We start from the raw sequence: 24,547 nt of genomic DNA on the forward strand, positions 1-24,547 counted from the left end.
ACATGGAGAACTGGCTAAAGGAGCTACTACCCGAGGACACGCTGTTTCCCCAGTGTGTAGTAGAGCGTACACAGAGTACCGACTCACAAGCCGCCTCAGGCGCTTACCCCAGGCCGCTCCTGATTTGACTGCTGAACTATAGAGATAGAGACACTGTCCTGAGAGAAACCCACAAGCTGTCAGACATAAAAATACAAAATGCGAATATCATTCTGTCCCCTGATTACAGGACACAGGTGCAGAGAGGTAGGAGTTCCTTCCAATCAGTGAAACAAAGACTGTGTGACTTACATATGCGCTACTCCATGCTGGTCCCGGCTCGACTTGAGTGGCGACGAAAGGTACCACCTACTTCTTTGATTCCCCGTCAGATGCTTGGGACTGGTTGGAGGAACTGGAGCTGGCAATCGGATGCACACCACAAGAATATCAAGCGAGACAGCACCGGGACAGAAGCAGTCGCAGAAGAATCAAAAACAAAGGGGCGACTCAACCAACCACACCAAAAGTTATCGCCAACCTGGAGAAAATACTAGGGTGATGCGAAGCCCTACAGGTGACGGTGGCAATCAGCAATCCGATGCGTAGCTCAGACCAAGAAATAGAGTCTACCAAATCAATGAACGAAGAGGACTCCTCCCGTTCCTGGCCCTGGGGGATGGACTCCCCGACTCAGCCGGTGGTGGCGCCATAAACCTCAGACGATATAATATAAGCAACTGCTGAACAGTGACTGATCAGTTGAAGGCCCACAGACTTGAATGATGGCCCCACTCAGGTTGGACTAGACGCTCATACCCAACACGCAAGGACCAGTTTATGTGATTGGGACACAATCATCGGTGGCACCAAGGTGGGGCCACCACGCCACACGTAATCTAGGGGTGCCATCAATCTTAACTTGAACACATAGGGCTCTCTCACCGTGACACCACAGGGTCGCTTTAAGAGCTGACACCACCATACATAAGACCCCCAACAGGCACCGGCACATTTGGTACTTACCATGATACGATGTTATAGTTTGGGAGGACCCTCATTGTGGCTCCACTTTATTGAAGTTGCACATGTTGTTGTGCTGAAATCCACTTTTCTTTTCGCACCTATAGAGGGAGTAAGCAATGCCCAAACCCCATATTAGCAACCATTTTCTCTAGACACGGTAGAGCCCAGGCCACACATCACTCATGAACGACGCACACATCCATGAACCCACATCATAGCACATGTTATTATTATTACCTGGAACCTAAGAGGCATACACACGCCATCAAGACGCTACTCCATATACACATACCAACAACGTAGAGCCTCCAACATAGGACTCCTACAGGCAACTCACCTAACACAAGCGGAAGCGATCCGCTGACGATGGCGAGGTCAAGTGTTTAGCACTAACTTTTCCTCCCAGGCAAGGGGGCCACTGATATGGGTAAGAGTGGGGACGCCCTTTGAAATAGAGGAGGTGAAAGCAGTTGTGCTTGCAAAGGGCCAATTAAATGGAGAAACCATCTTGATAGGATCCATATATGCCCCCAACACTGAGCAGGCAGCGTTCCTTCATCAACTCACGAGTGCCCTAGACCCCATGAAGCAAGATCCCCTGGTTATTGGGTGGAGACTTTAATTTTGTGCTTGACATCACCTTGGATCGCTCATCCCCCCTCTGAAATTCACTACTGCCTTATCGAATGCTCACGTGCTGAACACCTGGCTCACCATCTGGTCCCTAACAGATGTATGGCACACTCATAACCCGGATACGGGCATATATTCCTTTTATTCCCACATGTATGACCTGCATGTCAGAGTGGACTGCATTGTGAATACACCTTTACTGTTACCCAGTGTCAGGTAGATAGACTACCTGGGGCGCACACACTCTGATCATAACCCCCAGCACATGCAGCTTATCTGGGATGTAGGCCCACTGCCTGTTCCCACCTGGACCATTCAGCCAGTAGCACCAGCGGAACCACCATTCCATGTCTCCTTGGTAACTGCCACAGTGGAATACTTCGATGTTTACACAGGCTCCAGAAGTAACACTCTTCTTGAATGGGATGCATTTAGGGTGACTATTAGGGAACACAGCATGGGACTTACATGGAACAAACTCAAACAGTCAACTGTAGACGTAAGTAAAGTAAAGCGTGAGTTATTGCAACATGAAGCCCGGGTGGCGTCCCGTATGGGTGACATGTGGCAATTGGACGCAGCACGCAGCGAACACGTGGAACTGCTAGAACAGTTGAGATGCCTAAATTACACCGCACACTCAGCACGCACACATGTGGTGTCAGATAGACCGGGGAGACTGTTGGTGTGGCTACTATGCCAGTAACAGCCCCAACACCCCATACATGGAATACACACAGCACCATATATACGCAACAGGAGATACATGTGGAAATAACGAGATACTATGCCGCACTTTATGAATGTACGGTCCAACACGACCAAGCGCACGTGGACACCTTTCTAGGCTCAGTGCGCCTACCCATCATAACACCAGAGTGGCACAAAGCACTGGATGCCCCGATTGCCCCTGGCAAGGTTCGAAAAGTCTTCAAAGTGCCCTGGGGGTGTACAAAGCAGACACAAATGCCCGTCATGCCCCTGGGGCACTTTATGTAATACGTCCCTTGCTCCACCATGGTAAAGTGCTTCAAGCCCTTCAACAGGCAGTGCTGACTTTAAAGGCAAGCAAGTGCCAGACAGGGCAAGGGTCTGTTGTGTACTTGGGAGCCAAGTGGGCCTGTTTGTGTTACCTGTGTCAACTCGTATGCCACTTCTCCATCTATGCATAGTGGTTATTCTCCATTCATGTGTGGCAACATCCAAGCTAGGTACTGCTAGTGAGTTCAAGACTTCAAATTTTGATAAAAGCCCTTGTAGAACTTCTATGCCTCCCCATGCCTGGGTGTGTCAGTCAGTGCAAGTTCCCCCAGGACCTGACGGCCTGGAAGCAGTTTCACCCGCACTCACTAGAATGGACGTCCAGAGTCCCCAGGTGGGCGTTACCAGCCTGGTAGTGAGCAGATTCTTGCCGATCCCTGGAATCTGCGGCACAGACGTCTGTGGCGCTCCTCTGATCTGGTGGTAAGTCTTTTTTTATCTGAGGGAGCGTTGTGGATGCTTCTGGACAGGGTAGGTAAAACTTGGTTTGAACTCCGCAGGCTGAAACCTTCTAGGCCATTACGACTGCATGCTGTCCTATGACCACGGCCCTCATCCTGAGCTACAGCTCCCTCTTGACGGAGGAATTCACACAGGCCCAGACCCTTAGTCATCTCTGCAATCCCCCCTTCTGCCATACAGAGACCGATTAGCAGCATCTATAAAGTGATGACCCTCTTTGGGTCCGAGCCCTACCAAGAACAATGGCCCTCTGTCTTTGGCAGTACGGCACCAGAGCGGCAACCTTTTCTCTCACCAGCGGCCCCTACCTGGCATATGAGGGTTGCACATGAGCACACATCCTGATTGGCATGCTGTTCTCAATGGACTAAAATGTCACACTCTGCTCCTGAGATCCTCTTTGTAAGACCACCACTGGACCTGACTTCCTCCAGGCAGTCTCCTTCTCCTCACATGACCCACTGATCCTGGGTCAAGCAGAAGCTGGTGCTCCAGGCGGATGTTCTTGATTCTCCTGGGTGATGTCCTCTCACGCAGCATGGTAGACCCTTGGTCCCAGACCTAGTCACAAGTCAGCATTCGTGCTGAGTTTTACCACGCTGATGTAAAGCTTCAGTTTCTCAATTTCGGAGTCTTAAGCTCCCCTTTTTTTTGTTTAAATCTGTTTTTATAAATTTTTAATGAACAAATCAGACATTCATATCACAGTTCTTCATTTGTTTAGGCTACATCCACTCATTTTGTTATATACAATTTCAGCACTTGCATGGAGTAAATTTTCACATAATAATCACATTGTATGAATTAAACACTTTGTCATTATATCTCAGTGTGTGTAGCTCATTTAGCCCCCATCTATACTTTCAGTTGGGAGTCAGCTATTGGGGTGTTTCATCTGTATTATACTAATGCATGAGCTGTGGATCGGTCTGCCAACTTGGGAGGCAGGCAATAACGTTTGGGACAACTTAAACAAAACTAGGACAATAATATTCTTTTTAACTTGAACGAGAGCAACCCTTCCCATTTCGATAGGCGCCTCCTTATCGTGATCTGTAAGTACACGGTGCCAGGTCCGCATCTGGTGCTATCTGATTGTGGTTTTACTGGCATTCCCTCTTCTCTGGAATTTGGATATTAACGCATTTCTTTTCATTTATGCTGTGTAATGGTTATGGGTGTCAATATGTCATAAATTTCAACATCTTGTCTCTGCAAGTCACACAAAATCGTGTCTCAGTATGTTTCAATTGGGATTTTGCGTAGGCCCAGCCTGTCCTCCCTATTGGTAAACGGTAGGTTGGGGAAAGGTTCAATCTCCTCCTCTTCCTCTCCATCTGTAACCATGCAAATTGTGATGTCTGCTCTGTCATGATGGAGTTTGAGCGTATTCACATGTATCACCCTAAGGGTGCATATGGGGATTCTCAAATCCACCAGATATGTGGCATCACCCTTCTTCTGCAAGAAAGGGTAAGGCCAAATCCATTTGTCTTGGAGGGCTCTGAGGGCCACAGGCTCTAAGACCCCCACCTGTTGTCCAGGTTCAAACTCAACCATGGAAGACTTCTAGTGATATCAGTGCCCGCAATGCTATACTTAGAGGCCAGCTCCTGGCTGGTCTTCTAGTGTCTGTTTTTTTTCTTCAAGTATTCAGCCATTCTAGAATGAAGGCCGAGTACATAGTCCAAAATGTCTTGTTTGAGTTCCCTGAGAGGTCTCGCCTAACCTTCTCTCACCAAACCCAAAGGACCTCTTGCATGGTGTACAAAGAGTAGTTCAAATGAACTGAAACCTACTCCTTTCCGACTGACCACCCTGTATGCCAACAGCAGGCATGGGTCCCTTCTGAGTTAGTCAGGCAAACCCATAGTCATGCTTTTCATTGTCTTGTTAAAACTTTCTACAAGACCATTTCCTTGGGGTTTGGTGAACCTACAAGTCACTCCACATGCATCCTACATTGCTTTCAGATAGGCAGATATGGAGTTTGTGCCCCTATCTGAAATGACCTCTTTAGGGAACCCCTACTCTGGTAAAGATGCCAAGTAGGGCTCTAATTTCTGCAGGAGCATTAGTATTTCTAAGGAGAATAGCTTCAGGGTATCTGGTGGTATGGCCCACTACCACCAAGATGAACCTATTGCCAGAGGCAGTAAGGGGCTCTAGGGGACCAACAATATTGATCCCTACCCTCTCAAAGGGAGACCCCACCACAGGCAGTGGTATGAGGGGAACCGTTGGCTTGTCACTGGCTTAACAGGTGACACATGAGCAACAAAACTCCTTCACTTTTTCTGACTTCTGAGGCCAGTAGAGGTGATTAGGGCAGACCGAGACCTGGGAAAGGCTGTTCAGATGCCCAACTAAGGCGATGTCATGGGCCAGGTTAAGGAGGAATTTTCTGTACTGTTGGGAGACCACCACTTTCCTGGTTGCATCTGGTTTGGGGTCCCTTGCCTCATTGTACAGGATTCACTCCTCTCAGTACTCCTTAAGAGGTCCAGTGACATCACTTTCCTCTTCTAAAAGAAGCCAGCTGTCTCAGACATTGAAAAGTGGGACAAGTCTTTTGCCCCTGGCTCAGGTCTTCTCTGGAGGGTCCACTTCCGCATTGGAACTCTGCCAGGTTAGGGAAGTCTTTCAAGGAAGAAGTCTCCTGTTCAGAAACCAGGCCCTACACCTGAAGGTTAGGCTACTTCTGGGTCTTTAGACTTAGGGAAGTGGCCTTGCCAGACTTCATAGGGCAAGTACCCCGTGCCAACCAAAGTCTACCACAGCTATGGGATGTGACTTTGCAACATTGTCAGAGTTTATTATCTGGTGCACCTCACCAGGAATGATTTGACCTGAAGAACCCAGCTGAGCCATAACCATGGTAATACTGGCACCTGTATCCCTCAGAGCCTGGACTTCAGTACAATTGATACTTGGCCACTGCCTGTATTTTACCATGCTGGCAGGCCAGTGGGTCAAGGTTCCCCACCCATGGAGACTAAAGTGGCTTCAGTGTACCCCTTGCAATTTCCAGGGGCACCTTCAAACCCCATCCCAACAATCGCAAAGGCCTTGGGATGATCACCAGTAGGTGACTTCTTGGTGCACGCAGGATTCCACCTCTTGTGCCATGGCTGTCTACGGTCATAGCATACCCCACCCTTTGAAGGGTCAAAGTTCTTTCTCATGTAGCCTCTCCCCTTTGAATGAGATGTGGCTTTGCCCCCCCCAACCCCCTTGGGCATCTTTTGCGGACTCTTTGGGATTCTCTGCCTTTTTATGCTTGGCCCCATCTTTCCACTGTAGGGGTGCCTGTCCTCCTTTCTTATGTTCACCACCTTGGAACATTTTAGGCTCCCTAGTGCGTACTCATTCATCAGCTATCTTTCTAAGCTGTCTAGGGCTAGGTAGCTTAGAATCTACCAGATGCTGGTGTAATTTCTCCAAGGTACAATTTATAAGTATGTGCCGGTCCTCGTTTCTTATGTTCACCACTGTCGGACTGTGACCCGTCCCTCACGGACCTCACCTGGTGACTCCTCTGATCCGTCCGCTCTTTCTCCCTTCCAGCCCCCTGACGATCGCGACTTCCTCGGACTGAACGAGGAAGTAGATGAGGATTGGCCCTTGTCTACCACACCTTCCTTCAAGGGGGCGGAGTTTCACCTCCCGGAGACCAACAAGAAGAGCCCACCCGATGACGACAGCGGAACCAGGAACCAGGAAGAAGACGAGTTCCAGTATGCGAGGACGCCGGAGACCGAGAGAGGAGCCGTTCACGACGCTGAGACCGGGAGGAAGGACCGGAGAGACCTCCAGGCGGACGCAGCGCCCAGCCACGGCCCCGGAGGGTCGTGGCTTGAACAGGTGCATGCCAGAGTACGTGGGAGCGGGATGGGGACACGGAAGGCGACAGGCTAAATAGGGACAGGGTCACATGCCTACCGGAAAAATCCAAGGTTTCCTACGAGCTAATCCGCATCTGTCCCCCACCTTTTTCTTTGGTGATGGTGATCTTTCTCGAACATCACGCTGAATACCCTCACTAGCCGCATATGTACAATCCCACACGGGTGCCCCCCCATACTCACCTGCTGTGGTACCCCGAGCACTGACCAGGGCCTTTGTTGTGTTTCTTTCTTTTCAGTTTGCCTCGACGTCCACTGCAACAAGAGGGAATCCAGCCCAACTGGGACAAGAGGAGGGAGAAGGATCCTTTCCAAGAGGGAGAACGGCGTCGGATTGACTTTCCACACTGTTCCTTTTGATTTTACTTTGTGTTCATCTTTAAATAAATAAGGGGAACCAAACCCCTTTCCAAAGATCTCCGTGGTCCGCCTATCCCTACAACCCTACAGTTGGCGAGCCAGATAGGAGACGCACTCCATTGCTGGACTAAATGGAGGCCTTAATCCAGCACTTGACCGAAGGGGAAAAAAAACTGGAGTGGGCTATGGAGAGACAAATGAACATTGCCCAAGCCGATCGGGACCTGTTTAAAGACCTAATCAAGGGGCAAATGGATGCCCTTCTGCGTGTAGGGGAAGAGGCAGCACAGGGAGGCGGAGCCGCTAGAGGGAGCGGGGTCATCCCCTCCACACCCACGGTCTCCCTTCAGAAGTACGTCCCTGGGGAAGACCCCGATGCTTCCCTTTTGAATTTTGAGCGGGCCGCTAGGGCCTCTGGTTGGCCTGTAGCAAAATGGCCCTTCTTTTTAGCCCCATTGTTGTCTGGCGAAGTACAGGCAGCCTACCGGGTTGCCAACGCGGGGGGTGTCACACCCTATGAAGAGGTGAAAGCCATTATCTTAGATCACCTTGGTATGGATTCAGAAACCTATCGAATGAGATTCCGGAAAGAAAGGGGGGCCCCAGGGGATAACCCCAAAACTCTATATTTTAAACTTAAAATGGCGGAGGATAAATAGCTAAAAACCACCCTACGTAGCAAGGAGGAAATCATGAATTCCATTTACCTGGAGCAATTCGTGGAGGCATTACCCTATCCCACACAGAGGTGGTTGAAACAGCATTCTAATCTGACGTCTGAACAAGCGGTGGATATGGCTGCCTCGGAAACCCCTGCGACTAATCAGGGATGTGGATAGAATACCAGCACCTCGAGGAGACGCCCCTCCCCATCGGGGACCACAATGTTTTGACTGTGGGGGTTGGGGCCACATTGCTAGAGCATGTCCGAAGAAACACACCGACAAGCCCATGGATGTCAGCTGTATACCCCGCAGCCTCTTCTACACGGAAGAAGTAGGCTCCTGCTTCTATGTGAGTGTTACGGTAAACGGGATCCCCATAAAAGCCCTTTTAGATACGGGGTGTAGGCTGTCAGTATTCCATGCCAGTTTGGTAAAAAAGGAACAGATCACTCCAGGGGGGAATGCACATATCCGGTGTGTTCATGGTGATGTAAAGGAATACCCCATAGCCACCGTGTCCCTGACCTATCAAAACACCTCGCCCACCAATATCACAGTCGGGGTCTTGACCACCCTCCCCGAACAACTGATCCTAGGCACTGACAATCCAGGTTTCATGTCCCTTATACAGGAGCAAACAGAGACAGCCCGCTCCATCCTAAAGAAAACAGGGGGTCTGACGGCTTTGCATACCCAGGAACCTTGGCAGCAGGATAAAAATTTCCAGTGGGCCCAGACCAGTGATCCATCCCTTGCCACCGCATGGCAACAAGCCCGGAACCCAGCTAAGGACAGCTCACCCCTCTATCCCTTATTTAGGATAACCAAGGGGTTGTTGTATAGGATTGCTAAGGACGGCAAGGCACCTCAACTACTAGTTCCCCAGCCCTTTAGAGAACAGGTCATGTTTTATGCGCACTCCCATCTGTTAGCAGGACATTTAGGTCCAGATAAGGTGACCCACAACCTCCTTCGGTATTTCTACTGGCCGGGCATATATGCCCACATAAATAAATACTGTCAGGAGTGCCCCAATTGTCAAGTTAAAAAACCCTACCGTCCAAGGGCTGTTCCCCTACAACCTCTACCAATTAGGGAAACCTTTTGAACGTGTTGGTATGGACCTCGTAGGACCATTACCCAAGACCACCAAAGGATATCAATATGTATTAGTGCTGGTAGACTATTGCACACGGTTCCCGGAGGCTTTCCCACTCCGAGCACCCACCACCGCAGCCATAGCCGATCGCCTACTGGAGTTTTTCTTCCGTGTGGGGTTTCCCCATGAACTCTTAACAGATCAGGGAACCCCCTTCATCTCCCGATTGATGAAACAAGTTTGTACCCTCTTGAAGATCAAACAGATAAGAACCTCAGCCTATCACCCCCAAACTGACGGTTTAGTGGAACGGTACAATGGGACCCTAAAGTTGACCCTTAAAAAGATGTTGTCCCTAGAAGGACGGCATTGGGATCACCTCCTCCCGCTGGCCTTGTTTGTCATACGAGGAAAGGTCCAGGCGAGTTTGGGATGTTCGTCATTTGAAATGCTATACGGACGACAACCCCGGACCTTACTAGAGATGACTAGGGAAGCATGGGAGGAGGAACCCAACGAAGACCTTAACCTACTGGAATATAGTCGACAGTCACATCTGGCTAAATTGCGTGATCTAGCCCACGCTAATCTTGAAAAACAACAAGAGAAACAGAGAACCCAGTACGATAAGGGAAAAAATGGCGTTCTCTTCAGGTAGGTGATTGGGCATTGGTCTGTTTGCCAAGATCCCTGACCTCCGTAAAGAATGAATGGAAGGGACCGTATAAAGTGATAACGGTCTTTGGAAAAACCACCTATAGATTAGCGATCAGACCAAATCGAACCCAAACATATCACATTAATCTCCTAAAAAATGGCTAGGACCCATCCCTTCCGCCCATGACAACCATCTTGTCCAGGTCTCTAGTGCCACTGAAAGCACCTTGGAACACCTAGTCGTAAACGAACTCCTGAGCCCCTGTCAACAAACTTCCCTATTAAACAAGTTACTTCCATTTGCTCACTTATTCTCTGAACAACCCGGAAAAACCTCTTTAGTTGAACATGCCATACACACCGTCCCGGGTAAAGTGGTTCGCCTGCGACCCTATAGAATACCTGCCAATCGTAGAGCAGCCGTGACCCAAGAAATCCAAAGTATGCTACGCATGGGAGTTATTGAACCCTCCCATAGCGACTGGTCGTCCCCCCTTGTCCTTGTTCCTAAACCGGATGGCAGTATCCGCTTTTGTATCGACTTTAGACGGGTAAACCCCATCTCCGATCTTGATGCCTATCCCCTGCCTAGAGTCGACAAACTTATAGAGCAGTTAGGCGATGCCCAATACATCACCACTCTAGATCTTACAAAAGGGTATTGGCAGGTGCCTTTATGTAAAGAGGACCAAAAGAAAACAGCCTTCATAACACCAGACGGCCTCTTTCACTTCACTGTCCTGCCCTTTGGGTTACACGGTGCCCCGGCCACCTTCCAACGGCTTATGAACCACATCCTGAAACCCCATCAGGGATACTCATCCGCCTATCTAGACGATATAGTCACTTACAGCACACGTTGGGATCAACACCTAGACCACGTCCAGTGAGTATTGGGGGCCCTAGATCAGGCAGGACTACGCATAAATGCGAAGAAATCAAAGGTCGGGTTCCACAAAGTCAAATACTTAGGGTATCTCCTGGGTAATGGTTGTAGAGAACCACAAAAGGAAAAAGTGAGGGCCATTACGGACGCTCCCCTCCCCACTACAAAGAAGGGAGTACGAGCCTTTTTGGGACTGTTGAGCTACTATCGGCGCTTCATCCCCCATTACTCTACCCTCTCTGCACTGCTTACAGATCTTCTAAAGAAAGAAGCCAAGACCTGTGAGCTGTTATCTCCCTCCCCTGCTGTTCAGCAAGCCTTTTGCAATCTAAAATCCGCCATCGTAATAGGTCCTGTGCTTCTTTCCCCTGACTTTTCCCGGCCCTTCATCCTACAGACTGACGCTTCTGAGGTTGGGATAGGAGCTGTGCTCTCACAGGAAACGAAGGACGGTGTGGAACACCCGATCTTGTTCATTAGTCGCAAGCTGTTCCCTAGAGAAACCTTCTATCCTACCCTCGAAAAGGAATGTCTGGCCATCAAATGGGCGGTGGAGAAACTGAGATACTACTTGGAGGGTGGCAGGTTCACCCTGTTTACGGATCACACGCCTTTGGTCTGGTTGGCTCGGAACAAGGGAAACAACCCTAGAGTAATGCGCTGGTTCCTCTCCTTACAACCCTTTGCCTTTGATGTCCTCCACCGAAAAGGGCTCCTGAACGCTAACGCCGATTTCCTTTCCCGCTTCCCTGTCCTCCCCGAACGGGACGACTCTAGGGGTGGGGTGTGTCGGACTGTGCCCCGTCCCTCGCGGACCTCACCTGGCGACTCCTCTGATCCGTCCGCTCTTTCTCCCTTCCAGCTCCCTGACGATCTTGACTTCCTTGGACTGAACGAGGAAGTAGACGAGGATTGGCCCTTGCCTCCCACACCTTCCTTCAAGGGGGCAGAGTTTCACCTCCCGGAGACCAACAAGAAGAGCCCACCCGATGACGACAGCGGAACCAGGAACCAGGAAGAAGACGAGTTCCTGTACGCGAGGACGCCAAAGACCGAGAGAGGAGCCATTCACGACGCTGAGACCGGGAGGAAGGACCGGAGAGACCCCCAGGCGGACGCAGCGCCCAGCCACGGCCCCGGAGGGTCGTGGCTTGAACAGGTGTGTGCCAGAGTACGTGGGATCGGGAGCGGGGTGGGGACACGGAAGGCGACAGGCTAAATAGGGACAGGGTCACATGCCTACCGGAAAAATCCAAGGCTTCCTACGAGCTAATCCGCATCTGTCCCCCACCTCTTTCTTTGGTGATGGTGATCTTTCTCGAACATCACGCTGAATACCCTCACTAGCCGCATATGTACAATCCCACACGGGTGCCCCCCCCTTACTCACCTGCTGGGGTACCCCGAGCACTGACCAGTGCCTTTGTTTTGTTTCTTTCTTTTCGGTTCGCCTCGACGTCCACGGCAACAAGAGGGAGTCCAGCCCAACCGGGACAAGAGGAGGGAGAAGGATCCTTTCCAAGAGGGAGAACAGTGTCGGATTGACTTTCCACACTGTTCCTTTTGATTTTTCTTTGTGTTCATCTTTAAATAAATACGGGGACCCAAACCACTTTCCAAAGATCTCCGTGGTCCGCCTATCCCTACAACCCTACAACCACCTTGGAACATTTTGGGCTCCCTAGTGCGTACTCAATCATCAGCCATCTTTCCAAGCTGTCTAGGGCTAAATAGCTTAGAATTGACCAAATGCTGGTGTAACTTCTCTGAGGTACAATTTGTAAGCAGGTGTTCTTTAACCACCACATTGTAGAGCCCCTCATAGGTATCCACCTTGTTACCCATTATACTACCTTCCAGGGACTTCACAGAGGCATCTACAAGATTCATCCATGTCTGAGTGGAACCCTTGTGTGTGTTCTTGAACTTCTGTCTGTACTCCTATGGGGTCAGACCAAATAGCTTGATGAGTGCCTCCTTCATGTGGGTGAATGACTCTGCCACCTCATCTTCTAATGTCAGTACCCAATTTCACCCTACTGTTGGAATGAGCTCCCACAACAAGCATCCCCAATGTTGGGTACTCACCTTTTTCATCCTTGGAGTGCTTTCATGGGATGCCAGCTATTTATCTATGTCACCCCATCTATATACTTAGGAACAATACGCATGGGCAACCTGGGATCATAGGCACCGCTTGCATTCACATCTGTTTCCTTGTTGCTGTCACCATGTCATTGGGTTTTCAGACCCAGATTGACCCACTTCCCCTCTAAGGCCAATTTTCTTTCTTTCAGAGCCAGCTTCCTCTCCTGGATCTGTAAAAGGCTGAGCTGGGCTTCTAGGTCCTTGGGACTCCCCACTGAAATGGAGCTCTTTTCCATTTCAGATGTGGAGTAATTCCTTGATCAAAATGTGGGGGCCACATTCTCATTGTCCCACTCTGTCTCAACAAGGTCTTTGCCATCTTTTCATCCCTACTATGAAGGGTGATCTTTTCTGCTAGTTGGTCCTGGGCTCTCCTTGCTTCCTCCAAGGCCCTGAGGGCCTTCTTGAGGTCCTTTTTTTGCCAGTGATCCCCAGGCAGATTATTCTATCCATGCAAAGCACACCTAAATCGTTGATCTTCATTGTGGACAGGCTGGTCAAGTCAATTTCAAGGTTTTGCCTCTTTGAAGACTTTGCAAAACTTTTTGCCTTTTTGTAAAGACTATTTGTCGATGTATAACTTCTGGAAAACAGTGCCTTTGATATACAGAACTTGGAAACTTGTTTTCCCAACTTCTTCTCAGTTTCGACTTGGTGGATCTTTCAGTGGTTGCTAACTTATTAACTGTCTGGTGCAGCTAAACATCTCACCGCTAGGTACCAATGGGAGGATTTGGGTGTATTATATGGCATGGTTGTGCGACCTTACCATGTAATACACTTGCAAAAGCTGTTTTGGGTTCAGACAGGCTTGTGTGTAAAACCTTAAGCTCAACCCTGGGTAGCTATGGCTTTGAGCAGCAAGATTTAAAAAAATAAACTAGTGTAGCATTTAACAGTACCAAACAATGAAATAAGAAAGCCAGAAGACACAAAAAAATAGAAAATAGATTATATTTTTATGAATGTTTAGAGTCTAAGATGAACAAAATCCCCTGGAGGGTTCTGGAGATGCAGATTTTAAAGCAAACTTAAATCTCAGCTTAACCGCAAACAAACATTGGTAACTATAAAGTTTGTAAACTTTTTAAAAGTGTTTAAGAGTTAAGTTCAACTACTCCAGCTTGACTTGGGTGACCAAATCTGACAGAGAGAAGGGCTTGGGATGGGGGGGCAATAAGGAGTATTTGGACAATTACCTGGCCACCAAAGCATTTTCCAGTCCGATTCCAACTTTGCAGCGTGACAACCTTAGACATCAATAGAGTGGTACTAATTCTTCAGGAGCAGGAGATGAAAGATGCTCGAGGATGCTCTGGGTGCTGTACAGTCGAAGGGGGTGCTTTTGTGGTTATTCCTCAGTCTACGGGTCAGGAGGAGTGATTTTGGCCACAGAGGTCAGTGTCCCTCAAAGTCCTCTTTGAGACAGTTGAAGGTGAGTTGTGACTGGGCTACTGGTCTCCAGCCACAGTGGTCCCAGTGATACCCTTTGGTAGAGGCTGGTGTCCCTCTTGGGCAACCATACTGGACTCAGACACCATTCCCAGGTGCAGCAGTCTTGGGTGCAACTTTTGCCCATCGAGCTTCGGTGTCTTGAGGCACCCAGGGGTAGTCAGCATTGACATTCCAAAAGTGGCTACCTACGTTATGTTATGTTAAAAGTATTTGTTAATACGAATTAATCAGGGAACGTCCAGGCTGGTTCTGCTGGGACAACTGGCCCTCTGTCCAGACGAGGATCTACCAGAGGTGGAACTTCCATGGATACGGTCCGCACCCCGATATTTGGAGATTCGAATGCTGACACTGCCGATCAATTTTTGGTGCATAATATTGGCAGGGGTAGTGGAAGGTCTGAGAGGCTTGGTGCATTTTTGGCGGGATTTGCCATTATCTCTCATGCGGAGGGTAGCACTAATTAAAATGGTGGCCCTGCCTCGATGTTTGTACGCGATGCAGCACTCCTTCTATCGCATCCCCAGATTGGATAGGCTCATCGTGGACCTGATTTGGGGGTCCAAACGCAAACGTATTAGCCTGGCTACTTTGCAACGAACATGGAAATCTGGGGGGTTAGAGGTCCCATGCTTGGAATATTACTACATCACCTCGCAGCTCCAGAATGCAGTGCATTGGTTAGACAGGGACAATAACTGGGAAAAGACCCTGCTGGCGGGGACTTATGTGGTAAGTGAACTGCCTGAGTTGCTCATGATGGGGGTGGAGGTGCCCCCGACATGCCCATACATTGTGCGACATGTGGCTGAGTTGTGTGAAGTGGTAGTCCAGAAAGTACAGAAGAGGGCTCCATATGCGCCAGACATGCCCCTGTGGGTGGTTCTGCTGTTCCGGCAGATTGCAGCATCCATGTCGGTGCGGAGAGCGCGGGAGGGGGGTTTCCTGAACATAGGTGACCTATATGATAACGCGTGGTATATCACACGCGAGCAGGCGCGGGAGATGTTTGAGTTGGGTCCCAGACAATTTCTACAATATGAAAAGATTGCACATGTGGCAAGGGACTTATGGCCCGCGTTTCTGGATGAACCCCCGGTTTCCCTGGTGCTACAGACTTTGTTAATAATGGCTAAAGGCTGCAGGCTGATTTCACATTTATACCGGGCGATCTGGGATTACAGAGCGACTGGGGGGCTACCAATTCAAGGGAAGTGGGAGGCACTGACAGGGGACCATTTCACTGACAAAAAATGTAGCAAGGTTCATGAAGGGGTTAAGATAGTGAGTGCAAACACAAGGTTTACATTAATACAATATAACTATGTCCTTCAAACATATCTGACTCTGAAAATGCTCCACAAGATATACCCGGAACAATCGGGACAATGTCCTCGGTGCGGAGAGTCAGAGGCTGCGTTCATACATATGGCTTGGGCATGCCCTGCGCTTCAGGGGTACTAGATTGCAGTTCTGGAGGCGTTGAGGGGGGTGACAGGGTGGGAGATGGCAGGAGAGATGCGGGTGGTGCTGCTGGGACTACTGCCTCGACCCAAGAACAAGAACTTTAATCAGAAGCTAGTCCTTCTGGGGCTAGTACTTGCCAAGCGGCGGACAGCCATCTCGTGGATGGGTCGCCGTCCACCCAGTATGTCACATTGGGTGTGGAATATGCAGGAGTGGGTGACTGCCGAGGTGATTCCGATGCAGCAGAACAGACGCCATGAGAAATTAGACAATGGCGTACAAGCCTGAAGGGCAATGGTGACAGAGCTGGTCAACGGGGAGCAGACTGTGACATGCAGGGGGGGGCATACATTCAGGAGGGGGGTGCCGCACAGTACAGAGGAGTTGAGAAAGGCAGGGTAGCATGTTTCTCCTGGGACGGAAGGAGTAGGAGAGCTTGGTGCAATAGGGTACATCATTAGAGATTGTACACCAGACATGACTGGGGGGGGGGGGGGGGGAGTTGTGTTGGGGAATGGGAGGGGGTGAGTGGCTGACCTGTAGTGCAGAAGCTTGGGGGCATGAGCAATGGTGGGATTCCGCGGGTTTGTCCATGACTAAGGCATCATGCACACGGCATAGGTGGGGGAGAAGACCTATGAACGACTGAACTCAATGTTGTTGTATTCGGGCTATGGCCTGTTGTATGTGGAATTTGAACAATCAGTAATGTATGTCCATGATTTGGTACATGCCGTTATCAGAGATGTTTGTTTGGAAAAAAGTAAAAAATATATATTTTTTAAAAAAGTACTTCTAAAGCATGCGTACACCACGCAGTTTCATGGCGCTGGGGTCAAAGGAGTTCTGCTGCTGAGAGATTCATTCATACGCCTGGCGAAAGAGCCAGGTTTTCAAGAGTTTCCTGAATTGAGGGTATGATGTCATTGATCTAATGTCCTGAGGAAGAGAGTTCCAAAATTGAGGGGCCAAGACGGCAAATCTTAGTCCCCCCAATTTTTTGCGTCTAAAGGACGGAGTGGCTAGGAGGTTTAGATGGGAACACCTAAGGTCCCGCGAGGGAGTGTCTCTCTGACCCCGAGTGGAAACAAACACTGGGCAGTTGCCATGAAGTGCTTTGAAAATGAGGCATCACAATTTGAATGCACTGCATTCAACTATCGGGAGTCAGTGTAACTTTTTCCATTAAAGGGGTGACGTGCTGCCCTCTTGGCTGGCAATAGATTAATCTTGCAGCCTGGTTTTGCACCAGTTGTAGTATTTTAGATTGATATGCCGGTATACCAAGTAGAGAGAGTTGGCGTAGTCAATATGGGAGATGATTAGGGCTAGAACTACTTGGCTCAGAGCTTCGGTAGTGAGAAATCTGCTGATCTTTTCGATTTTTCGGAGCTGAAAAACCCAAGTAGAGACCACTTTCCCAATCTGGGATTTCACAGATAGATCACAATCGATTGTGATGCCAAGGCTTTTAGTGGATCTAGATGGTAGGGGTGGATTTCCCAGCTCAGTCAGCCACCAATTAGGATGAATTGAGTTTTATCTGGGTTTAATTACAGGTGGTTACTGTTCATCCAGCTACTAATGTGTTGCATGGTAGTTTGAAAATTGGTGACTGACATTGACAAGTCATCCGCCTCTAAGATCAGTTGAGGAGCATCAGTGTAGTTAAAAGTGCATGCCTTCCTTTCGCCTAAAGACTGAACAAGAGAATACAGGTACAAATTAAAAAGGTGCGGTGACAGGGAGGAGCCCTGCGGCACCCCACAAGTCAATTTAAGTTCTTTGTGTTAAAATTGTTTATTAGCATTTTATAAATGTAATACATAATATAATAGAATTCATGAGTTGGCAATGCGAGAATATAGATTACACTGTAATCACAATATAAGTAGTCAAAATATAATATTTGAGAGAAGTGCAGACATCCACAAAGCTGAAGAAAAGGGATTATTGGATGAACAATTGAATTTATCCTACTAGAAAACAGATAATATAATATTGAATAGGAGAATAATAACGATCAAAGAAAAGTACCAACACAGCATAGCATAAAAGAACAGAACATGTAATATGATATATTCTATGAAAAACTATACAATTACGAAAGACAGAAAAGAAAATATGGGGTAAGAGGGAATTCATTATAGGTTCACAATGTTAATATCCAAACTTAGAACAATAAAGTTTGGAAAAGGGGAGAAAATATAAAGATAATGGCAAAAGAAAGAAAGACAAAACTGAGGTATAGATAAGAAAGAAGGTTGAATTATGATACTGTACCATTCACAATGGAATGAGCAACATGGTCTATCACAGGATCAGTATTCATCTGCAAAAAGGGAGCTCGGACTTGATTACATAGTTGTGTCTGGTCATGTAGAGTATAAATGACTCTTTCATAAGACGCAGTTTGAACCATAGTCACCAACCAAGATTCTTCAGAGGGTGGAATCGGAGATTTCCATTGTCTTAAAATACATATCATAGCTGTGGCCAGGGCAGTATGTAATAGATGGCATTGTGGTTTGGATAAATGGTGAAGTTCGCAAATCATGCAAGAGAATGGTAGCTGGTGTTAATGGTAGTGTCAAGAATTCCTGTCATGCGAGGGGAGGAAAACGGTAACCAGCGAAAACGGACTACATCTCCCAGGATGCTTAGCGGTTGAGAGGTTATGTAAACAGGAGAGCTGTTACATAACTCAAGGAAAACACGCCCTTATGTAAACAGGAGAGCTGTTACATAACTCAAGGAAAACACGCCCTATAAAGGGAGGAACCGGGAGGCACAACGCTGTCGGATATTGTGTTTACACCGACGTACCTGCTTAGTGAAGAGCAGTGTTCCGGAGTGGTGCTCCAGTAAGGCAAGAACGGAGGTAGGTCGAGTCGTTACTCCCTGGGCCGTGTCTTGCCCCATCGTCACCTGTCAAGGACCCGGAAGCTCTACCGGATAACCATTGAGCTTCGCTTTTTGACTCGGCTGAGTCAAAGCGCAGTGGCGCTTTTGCTGGTTGGAGTCGTAACTCCCAGCCCGACCAGAGATACAGGGACTGCCAGCTGTAACGCACACCAGGAGGTGTTTGCCGCGTTACAGACTCGGAAGTCCACAGGATCGATCGAGCGGCTGCTCTCGGTTCAGTCTTCTTTGCTTGTGATTGGGGTATCGGTGACGCATCACCAGGAGGTGACTCCGCGTCCCGGTGCAGTCTGAGGAAGAGGTTGAGCGGCTGCTCCCTTCAGGTAGAGACCCCGGCTGGGTGTTTCCCTGACTCCTCGATTCTCCCCAACACTCTTCGTGCCCCTCACAGCCTACCGATTGGCATTGTCGGCCATTTCATTTCTGCCCTCTGTTGGCATACGCCGGGATCGGCGTATATGCAGAGGACGGTTAGGACCATCCGTGCTGTGGGCTGGTAACGTACTTAGCCTGGAGGATTCCAGTGACTATAACCTTTGTTTATTCCTTGTATTATTTTTGCCTTCATTAAAATAACTAAACCTTCACAAGTGGTTGCGTTCTCATTATCGTGTCTGTTAAACGATCCTGAGACGTTCAGGGCGTTACAGGTAGACCCAGAGGCAGAGTGTGCTGAAAAACCCGGCCTATGTAGGACCAATAGGGCTGAACCATAGGGCAAGTACAGATAATGTGGACTATGTCGCAACCAGGAGCATCACATCTCCAGCAATTAATGTGAGAAAGAAGTCTGGATTTATGTAATTTTGCTGGGGACCAATGCCAATCATGTAAAATTTTGAACAAGCAAAACTTTGATCGTGCTTCTCTGGTCCCTCTAATTAGGTTTTCCAGGAGATCAGTCCATTCTTCATCCTCATAAGCAACCGATAGTCGTGTTTGCCATTTGAGGCGGAGAGCACACGATAAGGGATGGGAAAATAATTGTAGTGAGAATAGTTTGTATAAACCAGATATAATCCCTTTATGAGATCCCCAAGTATACATGCAAGATACTATTGGTGAAGTTTGGAGGGACCGTGGATGTGACCCTAGAACTTTGGTAAGGCAAAGATGGAGCTGAGTTTAATTCATCTCTTGGTGTAATGGAAGACCAAAGTCTTCAGATAGTCGGACAAAGGATTTGAGTTTACCATCATGCAAAAGTTGATCTAGAGTAAAAATACCCATCTGTTTCCATTGGGGACAGGAGATAGTTTTCCCCTTAATGCGTATGGCTGTATTATTCCATATTGGAGCTTTAACATGAATGCGTGAATTAGAACCCAAGAGGCGGTGAGCTCTCTGCCATGTTGTGCGCATTGTAGCTAATAGTGGGTTGTAAGGATCCAGGCGACTGGTACCCGTGCCATAAAAAGCTGAGAGACCCGATTCAGTGAACAATAGGTGACGTTCTACATGTACCCATTGTGGTGTGTGAGGATTATCTTGCAACATGTATGTAATTTGAGATAATTGTAGTGCCAAATTGTAGTGTTCTATTGATGGTAAACTCAGGCCTCCATTAGAGTGATGCCCTTACAGTTTTTGAATAGCTAGATGAGGTTTGGTAGAGCCCCAGATGAAGGATTTAATCTTAGAATCTATAAGCCGTAGTGAGGATAAAGGTATCTGAAGAGGGAGCATTCCAAGTGTATAGAGAAAACGCGGGAGTGTAACCATCTTTACAGCTTGAACGCTACCCCATATAGATAATCCCAATACTTTCCATTTATCAAAATCATGTTGCATCTGTGAAATGAAAGGACCAAGATTTTCAGCCACCATGCCAGTTGTACCCTTGTTCACCAGAATGCCCAGGTATTGCAGATGCGAGCATTGCCAGTGAAAGGAAAAGCCTTGAATAGCCGCTTTAGTAGTGCCATCTGATTTAGGAAGTGCTTCATTCTTATCCCAATTAATTTTGTAACCAGAGAAGGAGGAGAATTCTTCTATGATTTTAAACAATGAAGGTAGAGAACGAGGTAATTCAGTAAGAGTTAATAATATGCCATCAGCATATAAATACATTTTCGAGTTTCCAACTGGAAGAGGGATACCTACAATATTGTATGATTGACGAATTGCAGTCACTAAGTGTATCAATGCAAGGAGAAATAAAAGAGGGGATAGGGGACAACCCTGACGTGTTCCTCTACAAATTGGAAAGGGATCTGAGAGGAAACCTCCACAATTGACTTGAGCCGAAGGATTTTGATATAATAGCTTTACTGTATCTATAAATTTGAATCCCAGACCAAATTACTCTAAAATTTGAAAGAGATAATACCACTCCACTCGATCAAATGCCTTTTTAGCATCGAGTGATAATGCCAATGCATCATTCTGAACGGATCTGGCAGAGTGGAGTGTATGCGCCAAAGTACGCATATGGTTCAGAGAGGAACGTCCAGGCATAAATCCCACTTGGGTATGATGAATTTAAGAGGGTAAGACTTTACGAAGGCGAGAGGCCAGGATACTAGCTAATAGTTTTACATCACAATTGAGAAGAGATATGAGGTGAAATCTGCTACAGATGAATGGATCTTTTTCTGGTTTGGGCAGGACCGCAATTATTGCTTTATTGGATATGCATCCTAAGGAAGTTTTGTTGTCTGTTTCTTGAAAAGCAGCATATAAACTGTCAATTATTTGTTCTCCTGACCAACGGTAGAATTCTGCAGGAAAGCCATCTTCCCCCGGAGTTTTATGATATTGAAGCTTAGCTATAGCTTGTGAGATCTCTTCTTTAGTAACTTCCTCTTCAAGAAACACCCTCTCCTCCTCAGAAAGTGAAGTTAGTTCTACCTTTTAAAGAAAAGAGAGCATTTTGTTGTGATCTATCTGGGCTCCTGGCGTATATAGTGATTGACAATAAGAAGCAAATTCATTAACAATATCTTGTGGGTGAGTCAGCATGGTCCCCTCAGATGTCTTTATAGCTGGAATGGCCATTGCAACCTCTTGTTGTCGCAACTGAGCCGCTAAAAGTCTTCCTGCTTTTTTCCCCCTGTTCAAAGTGGTGTCCTTTGATTTTTTGTAAAGCATATTCAGCTTTGGATGTAAAAAGACTGTTTAACGCCATACGTGCTTGCTCTGGTGATTTGCAATGCTGTAAAAGAGGCTTTTTAGTATATAGTTGGGTAAATGTCTCAATTTCCTGTTCTAGGTCCTTCTGCCGAATAGCATTTTGCCTATTAGTCTGTGCAGAATCTTTCATAAGTTGACCCCGAATGGTAGCCTTGGCTGCAGCCCATAGGATTCGGCTTGAATGAACGGACCCTTGGTTAAGGGAAAGATAGGTTTGAAGATGAGTCCTGAGCTGTAATTTGCCCGTAGGAGTCTTATAACGCTGAATATTCATTCTCCAAGGTTTACGTCCCGGTGTAGCAAGTCCTGTCTGGAGGGATAGTAGAACTGGGGAACGATCAGAGATTGACGCTTCCAATATCTGGGATTCATGAACTAATTGAACAACCTTTTGGGAGATTAGAAAATAATCTATTCTAGAGAGAGTTCCATGAGTGGGAGACAAAAAGGAATATTCAGCATCGGTCAGATGGGACAGGCGCCAATAATCAATCAGGCCATGGTCTTCAATGAAGTCGCCCATAAGAGCTCTCTCCGCGGCATTATTCTTATCAAAAGGGCCTGTTTTATCCAACACTGGGTCTCTGACTAGATTCCAATCCCCCTATCAGATACTGGGACGCACCCATCTCCGATAAAATACGATTCAATTGGAGAAAAAATGATTTTTTCGCATCTGTTGGGGCTGATACTACACAAAAAAGTGTGTCACCAATGTGTAGTTTGACAAACACATACCTACCATCTGGGTCCTCCCAAGTTTTCAATATTGTAACTGGTAAAGATTTACGAATCAAAATGGTTACACCACATCTACGAACGGGTGCAGTGTCTGAGGGCCGTTCCACATGAATACTGCTGTGATGTACCTTACCAACCCATTCTCTACGCAACTTTTCAGATTCTGACGCTTCAATATGAGTTTCCTGGAGTAAAGCCACATCTATCTTTTTTGAGTTTAAGTATGAAAGAACTTTTTTCCTTTTAATATAGTGCATCAAACCGTGAACATTCCATGTAATGACACGTAGAGAATGAGAATTAGCCATACCCCAAATGGAGACGAGTAATTAGTGAACTAGGATATAAGCGGGGATAAATTTAGAGAGCAAATTCAGTATTTATTGCTTGAGTATCTCAAGATATGAGAGACATGGAAGAAAGTAAAAGTGGATGAATACTATTGAATAATGCGTATAATATTAATATGTATCAGGAAAGAGTTGCTAAGGAAAATGATATCAGAAATAAGAAAAACAAACAACAAACAAGAAACTATAAAAGTAAAAACAAAAAGTCTAACTTTAGCCGCGGGCCTGGGCTCACTAGAGCACCGCCGCGGGTAGGAACCCCGTCAGGAGGTTTAAGACTTAATGAGGACTCTGTAGGAAGGAAGTGAAGATCTGGAAAGTGTGTGTAAAAGGAATGTAAAAAGTGAAGCTTATATGGAAATAACTGTTAAAAGGGAAAAAGGAAAAGCCAACAGAATATACAATACATAAATATACATTAAAATAAATGTAAGTTCAAATATATAAAGGTTCAGTATCACATAAATAAAAGTTAAAATGTATAACAAATTACTAATAATTTACGAATAATTTATAGCTGCAAATAAGTCGCAGTTAACAATAAGTATGGTTGTGCTAAAAATGTTAAAATAGGGGTAGATACGAATATATACATAAATAGTAAATAGTAATGAGAAACTGGGGGGAAAGCAACTATGCATACTCAGACTTACAAGGGCATTAATGCATACATACAAGCGCAAAATGTGTAAATATTAATTGATAATTTTCAACTTTAAATAAGATAAAGTAAACAATAAATACACTTGCATGAATAATTGTAAGATATAAATAGATAAGATTAGAAATAGTGACAGAAATGAGAAGAAGCAAAGAAAAAGAACCACTGAAAGTGATAGATGAACACTAAGAGAATAATAGAATACATAGTTAGAGATAATATATGTTGAAAGTCTGTGACAGAGAAATATAAGTATAGAATGTAAAGTAGTTAATTAAGGCTGAATAAGACCCAATAAGCAATGAGTACATGTTGTATTAAAAATAGTGATAAAAACCTAAATATAAATTTAAACACCAATAAAAAAGTGCCAGTTACGAATAGATAAATGAAATAAAATATCATCTAGTTAAATGGTATAAGACACAAGAAATAATACTGATCAACTATCACTGTTAGAAAGGTAAAGGAGTTATATAAATGATATTGATTATAATTATACCTGTTAGGAGAAAAATTAATCAAATGATATTTTTGAAAATTGCAGACAATAGACCTAAAGAATACATTGATATGGAAGATAAACAATATGAAAATGAGGATCATATGATATATAAAAAGAAACAATAGGCAAAGAATAATCCTTTATAAATCTATTTGTAAATATAAGTAAAAAGGCATATCAGTAGTTAAACACAGAACAATATGCAGGGATAGAGAGAAATATGATCTAATATATAATGATAACATATATAACGTTGAGCATTAAAAAGGAAAATATATAATAACATATCTATAGTTCTAAAGTATGGAGGAAGTTAACTAAACTACATGTTGAGAATGTAACATTAAATCAAAGCATGTAATGTCAAATTAAATAGAAGTTATGCAAGGTAAAATCTGATAATACTTTGTAATAAATAACAAAAGGTATAAAATCCTTGAACTGTTTTAGATA

At 46.3% G+C, this 24,547-nt stretch overlaps 1 long non-coding RNA gene across 2 annotated transcripts in view; it reads right to left on the bottom strand.

The window, feature by feature from the left end:
* Positions 1-1,022: 1,022 nt before the first annotated feature.
* The window catches only part of LOC146773113 (uncharacterized), a 315,939-nt gene continuing 292,414 nt past the window's right edge, over positions 1,023-24,547 (bottom strand). For both annotated transcript variants that reach the window (XR_014972201.1, XR_014972200.1), the window contains exon 3: positions 1,023-1,103. This is a non-coding gene — a long non-coding RNA (uncharacterized LOC146773113). The remainder of the gene's footprint in view (positions 1,104-24,547) is intronic.

This window comes from Triturus cristatus, chromosome 12, assembly GCF_964204655.1.
Source record: "Triturus cristatus chromosome 12, aTriCri1.1, whole genome shotgun sequence".
NCBI lineage: Eukaryota > Metazoa > Chordata > Amphibia > Caudata > Salamandridae > Triturus > Triturus cristatus.